Source organism: Sinocyclocheilus anshuiensis, unplaced genomic scaffold (assembly GCF_001515605.1).
Source record: "Sinocyclocheilus anshuiensis isolate Anshui unplaced genomic scaffold, SAMN03320099.WGS_v1.1 scaffold729, whole genome shotgun sequence".
Lineage (NCBI taxonomy): Eukaryota > Metazoa > Chordata > Actinopteri > Cypriniformes > Cyprinidae > Sinocyclocheilus > Sinocyclocheilus anshuiensis.
In genome coordinates this window covers 216,097-229,837 of record NW_015536561.1, presented here as the reverse complement: position 1 = coordinate 229,837, position 13,741 = coordinate 216,097, and the positions used below count along the sequence as shown (strand labels likewise).

Sequence of the window (13,741 nt, the reverse complement as noted above, 5' to 3'; positions counted from 1 at the left end):
TACATTATTGAGCATGTGAGGCAGCTGTGTGGTCTGACACTTTTTTAATTTTTAAGAGGGCACTTTCATCCCTGCTACAAATTGGATCTCAGATTGTCTCTGGTTTTCCATGCATGCAGTTTGACAATTACATTGTAGACCAAATGCCAATTTGCACATATTGAGATTATTGGTTTTAATTCATTGATTGCAATCTCCATGATAAATACCCTCTTAATTTGGTCCTAATTACCCACATGTTATTTGTGTGGTGTGACAGCAAAAATACAAATTAATAGTGATTATGGAGGATACAAATCTCCAAACACTTGTGCCCTTCAGACATGCTCTTTGTTAAGTGCTATAAATCTCATATTCACGCTTAAGATCGAATGACGCAGCAACAGTATTGTTTACAAACCTTCTCATCCACCGTGCATTTCAAATCTGTGATCAGCGTGTACAAAAAAGCACCAGGGATTCATGCTATACTGCTTTAAAATTCCTCCTTGCTAAATCAAATAAACAAAATGACAGTACCCACACGATGACCTCTGTCATACAAGCAGCCTTGTGGTAAAAAGGTTGAATAAACAGTGTTGAAATACAAAAACAATCATGCAAATGCATGATAATGTACAGTAGAATGGCACAGAAAAGCACAAAGCACGACAAAACAACATGATGAACCAAACATTTCAGTCCCGGAGTACACCAGAATAGTGCTGGGAACACAATGGGGGGGACAAATAGCACATTTGTGCCTGAAAATACACCTCTTGTGGCTTTTTTCAACCAAATTATGGAAATGTAAAATGGCTGTCTGTGCTTCCTTGCAGCTGTCGTCTCCTAAGTGGATAAAATTCATGCTAAGGTAAAAACATAATTTCCCAATTTCTTTGTTGAGCATAGACAGCACTTTAATCCCATTTATTATTGTGAAGGAGATTCTGGCATTTAAAATTGGTCCATCTTATGAAGCACACAAAGGCTCTGGGCTGAAACAAGAACGTGGTAAATTTACCAGGGAAAAGAGGTTCAATTCAGCAGGGGAAAAATGACAAACTAAACATTACTTAGATTTTCAGAGGGCAAATGCACAGGCCTGTTGCTTCCCTTTGGACATTAGCCAAGAAAATGTAAAGTCATAATCAGGTAATGGACACAGATCTACTGCTTTAATGTCTTGTGGAATGAATCAAAGCCATTACAACTTACACCAGCCCCCCTTTACCAGAGCATAAAGTCGTGTAGGTTTTGTAAACAAGTATAGACTAGAATTTAAATAAAGTCGGAGCAAGAACGGGGCACCTCCTCTGCAGACTCATCAGTGTCTTCTTCAATTGTGTAACATCTTCACTTCCTCAGCACACACTGAGGACTCACATCGATCTCACTTACTGAGGACAAACGGTCATTAGGTGTCCATTTAATGAGCTCGGAAATCAGCATCCTGGATTTGACACATCCTAAAAGACAGTATGAATTCAGTGCATGCTTCTAATAAACAAATATTTCATTAAACATGCAACATTTTTTACATAATTTGATACAAACAGCTTTAAAAAAAAATGTAAATTCAGCTCTCTCAGAAGTCAGGATGAAGTTTGGAAATTCTGATTGGAAATACTAAGTTGATAGTATTCAGCACCTGGAAAGTTGGTTAACCTGATTTAAACTCAATTATTGATTTGTCAAAAAATCAAATTAGCCTCATTTTGAGGGTAAATGTGGTTGAGCCTCATAAAAATAACGAATAAAAAAGCTAAGCAGAGAATGTTTCTATTTAAACCTGCTTATTCCTCCATAAAAATAATCAAAATAAAAAGTCCATTTTGTTATTGTATGCTGTTCCTTTTAAAAATCAGCCCAAACTGTGCGTAAATATGGCTGGGAGCAAAATATGCTCTGAAGGAGGCAGAACCTGCAGCAAAACTAATTTAAATATTAATGAATAAATAAACATTACAGTAAGTGATGCATATTATACTTGCCTAATTTGCCTAACAGAAACAACTAGTTAAATAAAAACCCTTGAGAATGGTTCCTCGCTGCTTTTTTTTTTTAAGTGTGTGCCGTATCTACTTATTCTAGCAAGCAAAAAAGAGACAGTATATGAAATCACTGTGTACTAATCGGAAGCAGATCATTAACTTGGGTTGAATCCAGTCAATAAAATGTGACAATGATGAAAAATGTCTCAGTTATGTGTTTAATATACTCCTCTTTGCATATTAAATGTAATTAGTTACCGAAATAGTGATTATTTTGTGCATTTTTTTTCTTCTGCTAAAGCCAACAATGTGCTTTCCCTGACACTTGTAAAGCGAACAGTGCAAGCCAAAAAAAAAAAAAAAAATGTAAAAAGCTGCTACCCATTTGCTTCATGCAGGGCTGCGGTGCACCCTGACCAAAGTTAATCAAAGCCCTTCAATAGGACAGAATGCTTCATTGTGCAGTGTGCAATTTTAAGACTTTGCCAAATTTGAGGTCATTATATTTGATAAAGGTGACTGCAGTGTCAAACATTTATCTTAAAACCTGATTTGCATCCATATAAATGCATATGAGTTATATAATGAAATGCAATTCATATGCAATTCATATAACATACAGTTGTTTGAATGTGTGGCTTATTTAACAGACACGATTTATATCATCTGATCATTAGTACAGGCTCCAAAACCTGAACTGAGTGTGTCAGATAAGAGAGACGTTCAAAACGAGCATGTCCAGGATTGATACGATAGTAACTGTGCAAGAATAAAAATAATATAGCCTATATATAGCCTGCTGTGTTTTATTCAACATGCACAAACTGAATACCCTTATATATATATATTCTGGTTGTGACTAGACAAATTGAGAGATGCCAAGGAAAAGCACAATGCCAAGTGACACGCTGTGTGCATCTAAATTATGATGTGTGTAGGAGGGCACTTTACATTACAAACATTAATTGCATGTTTTTAACCTTCACAGTCTTCCTGGCTGCTGATGTTGTGTGATCTATTTATGGTGGTGAGCTAATCAGCATGCAAACAAACAAATAAGAAATGAAATAAAGAAGTAATTAATTATGGATAATCAATAAGGCTGCTGAAAAAAAAAAAAAAAAAACTTAAAGCTGCTTAAGGTGGTTTGCTGGTCTTAACTGGTCTCCCATCCTGGTCAGCAAGGTTATTATACAAGGTAAAAAAAAAAAAAAAGATTTTCGTAAATAAAACAGTTGTAAATAAAACAGATTCTTGGAGCAGGTTTTAAAAGAAAATACTAGCTATTTCAGTTTTTCTACTTCACAATACTTGCCCTTTGTAATTGCTTGCGAATTTTACTAGCAATTTCTGAGTGAAAACTGTTTCTACACCATTTTTTTTATGTAGTTTTGCATTTTATTTTTACATTTATATATATATTTATTTGTAACACTTTTTTTATTTATTTCATGCAATAATATAGATTATTTATATTTTTAACAGATTGTTTAATGTCATTGCATTTAACACAGACATGTACCCATTTTTTAGGTTCAGCCTATTAGCATCTTTTATTAAAAGATGAATTGAGTATGAGAAAGATATACAGCACATTAAACACACATTTGAGTTGTAAAGGTTTAAAACATCATAAAGTCAAAACAGAATCTAAAAATTACTTTGTGGTGATTTTTATTTTATTTATAATAATATATAAGTTTTGTTGTCATAGTAAACCACAAATAATAAAGATATCCTCAGCTCTTTTTTTCAGCAGGAATGAAAATATATTTTACTTTTAGCTATGTAAGTTTTCCAGTTATTGAAAAAAATTCTCATTTACTTTTTGTTTTAGTTTACATTAACAATAGTAACATTGCTGGTCAGGCTGGTCTGTAGTTTGTTTTAGAATGGGTTTGGGCACTTTTTGGGCACCATCTCTGGGAGACCAGATTTTACACCACTAAAAACCATCTAGACCAGCTTAGACATGCAGGGAGATAATCATAATCCAGCTAAATCAAGCAATCCCTCTTATGTTTATTGACTTTATAATTTATATATTTTTAATTAGTATTATTATTATTTTTTAACAACAGGATAATTTTGAATGTAAAGAAATACTCAAATAAAATCGCATGACTTTTATTATGAAAGTTGACACAGTTTTTCCAGCCATGCAGTGACGTCATTCGGATCCGCTAAATTGACAGGCCACCTGCAGGGATGCAGCAAGGCTTTAAAGGGATAGGCATCGGATGCATGGGATGCTTTTGTTACAGCACATGGCGAGAAGAAGACGGGCTGTCATCTCCAGCGAAGCGTCCTCCGAAGCGCATCAGCAAAGACACGTAAGATATCCTTCATTTCATATCTATCTGTAACAGAAAAAGAGGTTTCCGAGAGATTTAGCAAAGACGATGTCAAAGTGGTGAGGATAGAGGTCATGTAAGATTTTTAAATAATTTTTCTTATACATCCAACGCCCTATTGCGATCCGAGTGATGTGTTTATTAAATTAAGAAAATATTGTCTTTTATTTTTATTTAAATATAAAGAAAATAATGATTCGATTTTGTAACAAAATGTGTCTAGAATATAAACTACAAAGATTGTGATGTCGAATGCATTTGGTGTCGTACCGCATTTTTTACCCAAAAAATAAAATGTGTTTGTTGTAGGGAAAGTTGCATCAAGTGTTGATGATCCTGATCAACAGGTGACAAGAGCATCAGCGTGTCTTCTTGAAGTCACTTAGATGTAATTTGCGGTGGGATTTGCATGTCGAATCTCGGTGTAAAACATGATGAACGTCTATTGTGAAACCAGCCTATGAATGCACCCCTTTATAAATGACTTGACATTGTTTTTTTTCTCGGTTGAAAGCCTCAGGGTCAGAAACGGCGACATTATTCATTACTGTTAATTCTGTTCCATCTCCTATTCAATCAAAATAATCACTCCCCCCCACCCCCAAGTCAATATGCTTTTGCAAAACTTCTATTGATTATAGGAGAGGAGCTCCTTCATGATCCGTAATTCCCCAGCTGGTGTGTTGAGCGAATGATTACAATTAGATTCGAAGAGCTGTTTATTATAGTTATCCTTGGCAAATCCAATATCAGAGCAGTCCTCTACATCCTCATCTTTCTGCCGGTGCTAATCATATAGAGGTGGTCCTGGTGGCCTTCCCTCAACGTTTCGCTCCAACATTTTCCGGTGGCAATTTAATGCAATGAAGTGAAGGCTGAACTCCTTCAGGGGGGGGGGGGAATATGCGAATTCACACATCTCCAGGTGGGCTTGTGTGGTGAGTCGTTCATATCTCGTTCAGTACGAAGAAGAAAAAAAGGCTAGCTTGAAGGGATAGTTCAGGCCAAAAATTAAAATTCATCCATTTACTCACCACCATGTCATTCCAAAAGAAGATGATGGGGACTGACAGCCTTAGTCACCATTCATTTTCACTGAATCTTGCTCCATACAGTGAAAATAAATATTGACTAGAGCTGCCCAACATCTCTGTTTTGCTTCATTGAAAAAAAACAAAGATTTTTTTAGGTGCTCCATTCCTTTCATCATGCAATTTTATCTCTTAAAACACTAAAAAACATCTGTATCAACTAGGTTAGAGTTAAGAGTTTGTTGTGTATATGCATTTAAGAGGGCAAATAATTGTTAAAAAGCTCTATGCTCTGCAAACATGCTTGTTTCCCACAACCTGAATGTAAAAAAGGTATAAAAAAAAACATCTAGGAGGTGGATGAACTCTTGAAAACAACAAAAACAACGTGCTCAATGCCCACTCACATAAAATATGCGAGGAAAAGGGCGCATATAATTAGCTTCCGCCGGATATGTGCTATGTGTCTGCGCTTCAATCGATTTCAGCACCACAGTGCTGGACAGCTCCCAGTGTCACCGCACAGAATGAGGGAGTCAATGGCAATCATTTCCAACTGCACGGGATCAGCCCCCGGGACAATTTAGCAAATGAATGATTCATTTGGAAGTAGATGCACTAATGTTAAAGCCTCCCTGAGCAAATCATAGTTTTGACCCACACAAGAATTCCTCCTGATAGCTTTTGGTTCCTGAATGTATATCATTGTTGGTGTGTATAGATCAAGGCACTGTTTAGTGCACTATTCAATGCACTAAAATTAAAAACCAAAGTTTAATTGTTGCTTTTACTTTTTTTTTTTTAAGTGAAATCACAGTTGCAACTTGCAGTGATGATTTGACTGCCCTATTTGGTGATGAAGAAATAGAGCTGAAATGACTATTTAAATGGGTGGAAAAAAAGATGTTGTTGTGCACACAATAGGAAAAAAATATAGTTTTTTCTATATGAACATAAATTAGACTGAGCTGTAGGCTGGTTAATCTAGTCAGAATGAATTATTTCTTGCGTGGGGCTTAGTGACAAACCTCTGAAGCACTGAACAGATGTTCTGTACCACCTGTTAGATGCTGACGCGTTCAAAGTGCATATTGTGAAATCCTTAAAAATTATTCCACTGTTGTCTTTCGATGATGCACAGATAAATCTCACTCAGAGATGTTCTGTGCAATATTGCTAACCACTTTTTATTTCAAATATAATAAATATACTGTGTTATCTGTCAGGAAATTAAATTAGGTATGCTGTGTGTATTTATGGTTGGTCAACCTTGTGGTCCTATCTAATTTACAGACATACATTATGAGTGTAGCTGAGACCGGGGAGTTGTAACACCATCAGTTTAGCCAATTAGAAGTTAGCTACAGAGGAGAATCTTACATTGACCACCACCCTTCTGAGGTGACAGTTGTAAGTGTCAGTTTGATTTTTATATGTATTTATTTATTTGAAGACAGAAAAAAACAGAGGTAAGAAACATTGGATTTGATATATAGAATTTACTTAAGCTTTTCATCTACATGCCGAAAAATGTCATGGCTGAGCAGATATGAAGGGTTGTAACACTTTCAGCACTTTTCAACACTTCAACTGGATCCACAAAATGAGATGCATTACATGGACACACACTCTACGAGTTGTTAGTCTGTATTTTGTATATATTTGTTTCAAATTTTATTTTCTTTTTGAATTAAAATGAATAACAAAATTCATACACATTAATGTTTTCTGTTAGTGTAACAATGGGACAGCGAGGAAGGTTGTAACAACAGCACTCTTTTGGTGTTTACACCATTTAGGAATAATCTGAATATTTCTATAGTAGATTAATGTAGCATATAAATAGCCTACTGGAATATTCTATCAAGTTTCAGACAAGTAGCGCCAAAAAAAAAAAAAAAACAGTTACAAGACCTGTCAACAAAACGTGTTATAGGCCTACTTCCCGGTCGCACTTACACAGAAATAAAAAAAAAATAAAACAATCTTTAGTCCTCCAATAAAGCTTGATTAACCGAATTGATCAAGACTCCCACCCAGCCTCAGTGTTGCCCCAAGAATTGGGCTACTTTAACACTGTTGCCGCGGGTTGAAGCGACCCCGATAACGTGATATTTAGCCCCTGGAGTGCAAATTTTACCAGGGGAACCCAGACAAAAACGTGTATTGGGCTAGTTTTGGCCTAGTTTTGAGTAGCAATTGGGCGGGTTTTGTTGTGAAAGCCTGTACACTGACAAACAATCACAAAAAAGCTTAATGGTAGATGACAAACATTTCCCAAATACAAGTAGCGCCAAAAAAAAAAAAAAAAACAGTTACAAGACCTGTCAACAAAACGTGTTATAGGCCTACTTCCCGGTCGCACTTACACAGAAATAAAAAAAAAATAAAACAATCTTTAGTCCTCCAATAAAGCTTGATTAACCGAATTGATCAAGACTCCCACCCAGCCTCAGTGTTGCCCCAAGAATTGGGCTACTTTAACACTGTTGCCGCGGGTTGAAGCGACCCCGATAACGTGATATTTAGCCCCTGGAGTGCAAATTTTACCAGGGGAACCCAGACAAAAACGTGTATTGGGCTAGTTTTGGCCTAGTTTTGAGTAGCAATTGGGCGGGTTTTGTTGTGAAAGCCTGTACACTGACAAACAATCACAAAAAAGCTTAATGGTAGATGACAAACATTTCCCAAATAATTTCTCTTAGTTTTATTGGCCTCAGAACTCATCGATCACGTGCGGTCGCTGTGGATGCGCGCGAGCAGGCGGAGGTGGCAGGTTGTCTGTGAGCGTCGTGATGACACATTTACATGGAAAAACACTTCCTGAAATGGCAGCCCAAATGGTTCGGTGCATGTCGCGGTCTGTACTTCGCTAGCAAAGAAGAAAAAAAATCGTTTAGAGCAGGTGTTCAAACAAGAGTATATGCGCAATTAGATGCAGCTTGGTAACCAAAATCCTGGAGTAGGTCTGAGTAAAATACAATGTGTGGACTTTTCACATGTAGATAAACTCACTCTGTCACCACAGGCACTGACTAAACGTTAAACGAGGTCGTCGTTGTTTGCTTTTAACATTTGATTTTAGTCAGTGGATCCATTTAAAGTGACAGACAAAACTTTTTGTTTAAACGTCTGTAACGTCACTACATATCTCATACTTTGATATAATATCCGCATATCTGTTAGCTACAAATTCAAGTGGTTTAGAAACAGACAATTTATCTCTCAACTGTGTAATTTATGTCCTGTACAAAGAGTGTTGTTACTGCTAGGATTGATTGTCGCATTAGCAGGAAACATTTTGTGCAAGGATTTAAAATGATAATCAAATTTACTTACATTTATACATTTATTTCGCTCCCATCATTATCCTAATTTCAATTTAATTAAAAATGGTGACCATATGGTAACTAATTGTTTAGTTAAAAACAGCACATAAAATGGCACTTGCTAACAACTCTAAAAACAGTATACTGAGAAATGTGAATGTTATATGTCAAACTGAACTAGAACAGGTGAAACCTGTTCTGTAATTTAAAAGTCCTTTTACTTGATCACAAATTATAAACAAGGCATTCGGATTTACTTTTAACCCCAAAGTTGTTCTGTATATTTTTATCAGGAGCATGGTGGTCATGTACGACAGTGATTTCTAATCGGTTAAACTGACAGTGTTACAACTCGCCTTGTGTTACAGCACTCCCCAATCCAATATCAAATAACAGCTGTGTAAATATATATATAAATCCTAAGAGAGCCACTGCTTACTTAGCTCCCCAGCGGTAACCGGTTCCTCCTAGATAGTGTTTGAGTTCACAGCGCTGCACATTTGAACTCTTGCTCTAAATTGGATTTGAACTTCAGGGACCTTTGTGGCTCTTCTTGTTTGTATTGATATTTCAGTGATATTAGACTGCAGGGTAGCCCTGTGTAATATTGTGGAATCTACTGAAGCATCATCAAGACCCCAAGAGCCTTTTAAAACAGCCGTTTTCATGTTGGCCCCTAACCTTGAAGATGGCAATCTGCTTTTCCACATATGCAATTTCCAGAGTAGGTTGGACATCAAAACGTGAGAGAATCTGCGTACAAGCGATGGCCATTTGTGGCTGCGTTTGAAGTGCGAATCAGCCAATGCCAGTGACAGTCTAGCAGTGGGGGACGTGGAACTGTGGAGCAGCTGTCCGCTGGGGGACCGGAGGCAATGGGAGGGGTCGGTGAGAGGCCAACGAGGAGTGTAAGGCCTTAAACCATTGTATTATCCATTGATACACTGTATGCTGCAGAAAAAAAATAGTTGCAATAAACAGCTTTTTTGTCCACTATTTGTCTAGTACTGGAAGAACTTCTTTAATATATTGTATATATATATATATATATATATATATATATATATATATTTCCAATTTAATCACCAGTGATCCAGCAAAACCTTCAGTGAAGTCAAGTATCCTCAAGTTTTCGACCATCTAGTTCAAGATGCAAATGTTTTCCTGTCTCAAAACGGACACTTATTCATGGTCCAATGTGTCATTCGCCTCAACGGAGAGCTAAGCACATGGATCCCAAGGGTATGTAGGCTAAGAAGCTTGGCTTTCCTCTCGATGAGAGAGTGTCTGTTAGGCCATGCAATTGAATTACAAAGCAGGACGTGAACAGGACTAAGATTGTGCACAGCAGGGTTTGGCCACAGTGGAGGAGATTGTGCATGTATGCTGTGCAAATCGGAGCAGGTCTTGGGAGAGATACTCTGATATATCTTTTCCGTTCTAGTTTTAATTACAGATAAACATCGACCACAGAGACTTGAAACGAACGTAGAATGCGAGTCGATATGTACATTTATCCAATATGTAACCATGTCGATTTCTATGTTTTTTTCCCCCCAGGTTTTCACTAAACAACTGTGAGGAGAAGCATTGACATCATCTGTTGGTGGTGTGTGAGTATGCATTTGCTAATGAATCCTTAACATTTTTAGTACAAAATAGAGCTCAATATATTGCTATCAAATTGGAAGATATTAGTGTGTGTGTGTGTGTGTGTGTGTGGATAGATAGATAGATAGATAGATAGATAGATAGATAGATAGATAGATAGATAGATAGATAGATAGATAGATAGATAGATAGATAGATAGATAGATAGATAGATAGATAGATAGATAGATAGATAGATAGATAGATAGATAGATAGATAGATAGATAGATAGATAGATAGATAGATATTGATAGGCTGATACCAATAATTATACATATTTTTATTTATTTATTTTTTATTGCTTATTGGTATCGGCTGATATTGAATATTACATTGTGGATGCTCATTTTCCCTGTTTTTACATTTAGATTAGCTTTGCTGTCATTTAACAACATTTTTAATAATTTTTTGAAACACTAATAAGATAAAAAGAGTAAACTTTATTCTTTAAAAAAATCTCAAAATGAATATCTAAATGTTATACGTATATATATGTGTGTATATGTGTATGTATGTATGCGTGTGTCAATAATTATGAAAAACATTATGGAAACAACCAATAAATGGTCTATATTAACATTTTTATATCTTTGTACTTTATAAATATACATTTTAATATTGACCACTTCTCGGTTATTGGCTATAACATATAATAATTAAATACAACTATAAGCTTATCAGTATCATCCAAAATGTTATTCTTACCCTTTTTATTTGTACTCCAGCATAAACCCTGACCTGTGCTGCCTACCTAAGTCCTACCTATTGAAACAATGTATTGAACCCTTTCGTCCTGGTTGCCCTGGTTACAGCCACTTATCAAGGAGAGGTCTTAAAGATCAAACAGGTGTGGTATCCAGTTGCCACGATCCTCCCGTTGCTATTGACCTTTGTTCGGCGCTGAGCACAGGTGCACGCCAGTGCCGCAGAGCACGGCGAGTGTACACAAAAACATGATGGAGAGACAAAAAGAATTTCGCCTCACCGCTGTGGTGCCATAAACTGCTCAGCGACCTATCTGTGCTTCAGAAAGGGGGAAAGGAAGGGGGTTGCAGAGTAAAGTCAGACTGAAATTCGACATCAGAGGTGGGCCCAGCGAGGGGCCCTGACTGACGGTGAAAGCTCGAGTTCACCTAGACGTATCTATTGCTCTCCCACTGATCGCTAGCACTCCTCGCCGTCCACCCCAGGAAACTCCCGCTAGCAGGAGTCCGCCGCACTTCCCCCACACAATAGCACACAGTCACGTGGCGTATATTGTCATGTTGCCATTTTTAACACTCGTTCTCAACCGTCACTCAATTCGCGGCAGCTGTCTTCACCACCCTCTCCATCCCTTCAGATTTTAGCACTAGAATATCTTTTTCACCATCCAAGTGTTTCGATAGCGGCAGGTGGCATGACGTGTCCAGGAAATGGTGCTGTACTTAAATCTCACTGAATGCAGCCGAAATGTGTTAAATTAAATTTCTACCTATTGATTAACAAGAGACGTGCCTGTTCCGAAACGCACAGCTATTCAAGCGTATTGAATTGACGATGATGACTATAAAGAGACAATCGGATTCTGTTTGAGCACAATGGCCATGAGGTCATCTGACTTCGCTGCGACATTCTGCAGTTTAGAAAATGGCAGAATTGATTTTTGCTGCTATAAAAACAGGCTCGGATGGTTTGCCATGGATGTACAATCCAGGTAATCTGATTGCAGCTGAGGAAATCTTAACTGAATCAGAGGTTTAGCAACATGTGGCACATTCTGTCTCTTTAAATAGACCAAACACTTTCCATATAGAAGGTTTTTGGTGAAATCTGAATGTATTTTTATCTAAAAATGGGGAGTTATCACAGACAAACATGAAAGCAGCAGATATGCGTACTCTCATATGAATGCCAGTTACCTCAAACCGAAATTTTTCAGCATCCCTCTGACAGGCAGATTGGGGGGTGCGGAGTAAATTCACCATCTCCACATCTCTCCAAATTCAGCACTGCAAAATAAAAGGGAAAACGGTAAAAGGTCGTTTTGACTGGGCTCCTGGGAGAGAGCATGTTCAGGTAATTAAGTGTAGCTTCACTCAGCCCCCTTGTCAAGGCAATTACCTTAAATCATATGCTCTTACCAGCGTTAATTACAGAGAAATTGGTCTGTACACCACTGACTGACAACCACACTCCAGCCTGCACATATTTACAATAACAATTATCCGATGTACCGTTACTTCTGTAACAGCTGTGGTCAAAACAGATGTTGCTTGTGAAACGTAACCAAAGCTATTTAAATTGGGGATGAGGTGAAGAGGGCTATGTTATTCATTTAACCATCGTATTTTACCATCTTATTTTACTGAAATTAATATCAAAACTAAAATGGTTACAGAATATTAATTATGATGTATTATTGGCAGTAAATGAATTGCAGTTGCATGTACAAATTTGATATATATATATATATATATAAATCTAATTTGTACATGCAACTGCAGTCAGAAGGTTCAGAAATCTGGAATTTAATTCAAACTTGAAAATAAAGTTTGTTTTTGGAAAATTTTTAAATAAAGAAATGCTATTTCTTTTATTTTATTAAATACAATTATAAAAATATGTATAATATTTTATCATAAATTTTAAAATGCAAAATGCCATTTTCACTTGTGGACTCCACTGTATACAGAAACAGTATTATTTATTCCATTTCTTTATTCTTTACCATTAATATAAGGAATTTTATTTAGTCCTGACAATTTAGTCAATTCTGATTCCAGACTGTACATTTCTCGTCAACTTTTCTATTGTATATTTGTAACTACAGGAATGGTGCTGAGGAACCACGGGCACAATTTGCCCATCTGCTCAGCAGCTCTCTCAACCCCACCCAGCAGCACTCAGCAAATCAGTAAGAGATGGATTCAAGCATCTCTGCAGTGTTTCTTCCTCAGAGAGAGAGAGAGAGAGAGAGAGAGAGAGAGAGAGAGATGGAAAGCGAGCGAGTAGGAAGTGGGAAGTCACCTCCGTCACTGTAAGACACCCACCTAATCAGCTCAGCTCAGCTCAGCGCCTGGGGAGCGAGAGAGCGAGAGAGAGAGGAAAAGAGTGAGAGAGGTAACAATTGTAAGGGGTGACTGAATAGCCACGTAAGGTGTTCCTGCTATGTTCCCTCAAAGGATGAGTTCACTGGATGTGAAGGGAATCAAATTAGGAGAGGTAGCCAGCCAAGTTGGGGCCAACAGGTGTTACTGTGGTGCTACTACATTAAAGAAATATATCAGGAAGATTTTTTGATACATGGATAACAAGCAAGATAACTAGCTATATGTGTTGTCACACTGAGTAATATATATATATTATTATAATATATATATATATATTATTATTATATATATATATATTTTTTTTTTTGTAT

The 13,741-nt window shown here is 36.9% G+C and overlaps 1 long non-coding RNA gene across 1 annotated transcript; it reads left to right on the top strand.

Moving 5' to 3' along the window:
- Positions 1-4,159: 4,159 nt before the first annotated feature.
- Positions 4,160-11,605, top strand: LOC107701572 (uncharacterized). The gene is made up of 3 exons (XR_001635663.1): positions 4,160-4,306; positions 10,248-10,300; positions 11,064-11,605. It is a non-coding gene; the product is annotated as an uncharacterized LOC107701572 (long non-coding RNA).
- Positions 11,606-13,741: the final 2,136 nt, after the last annotated feature.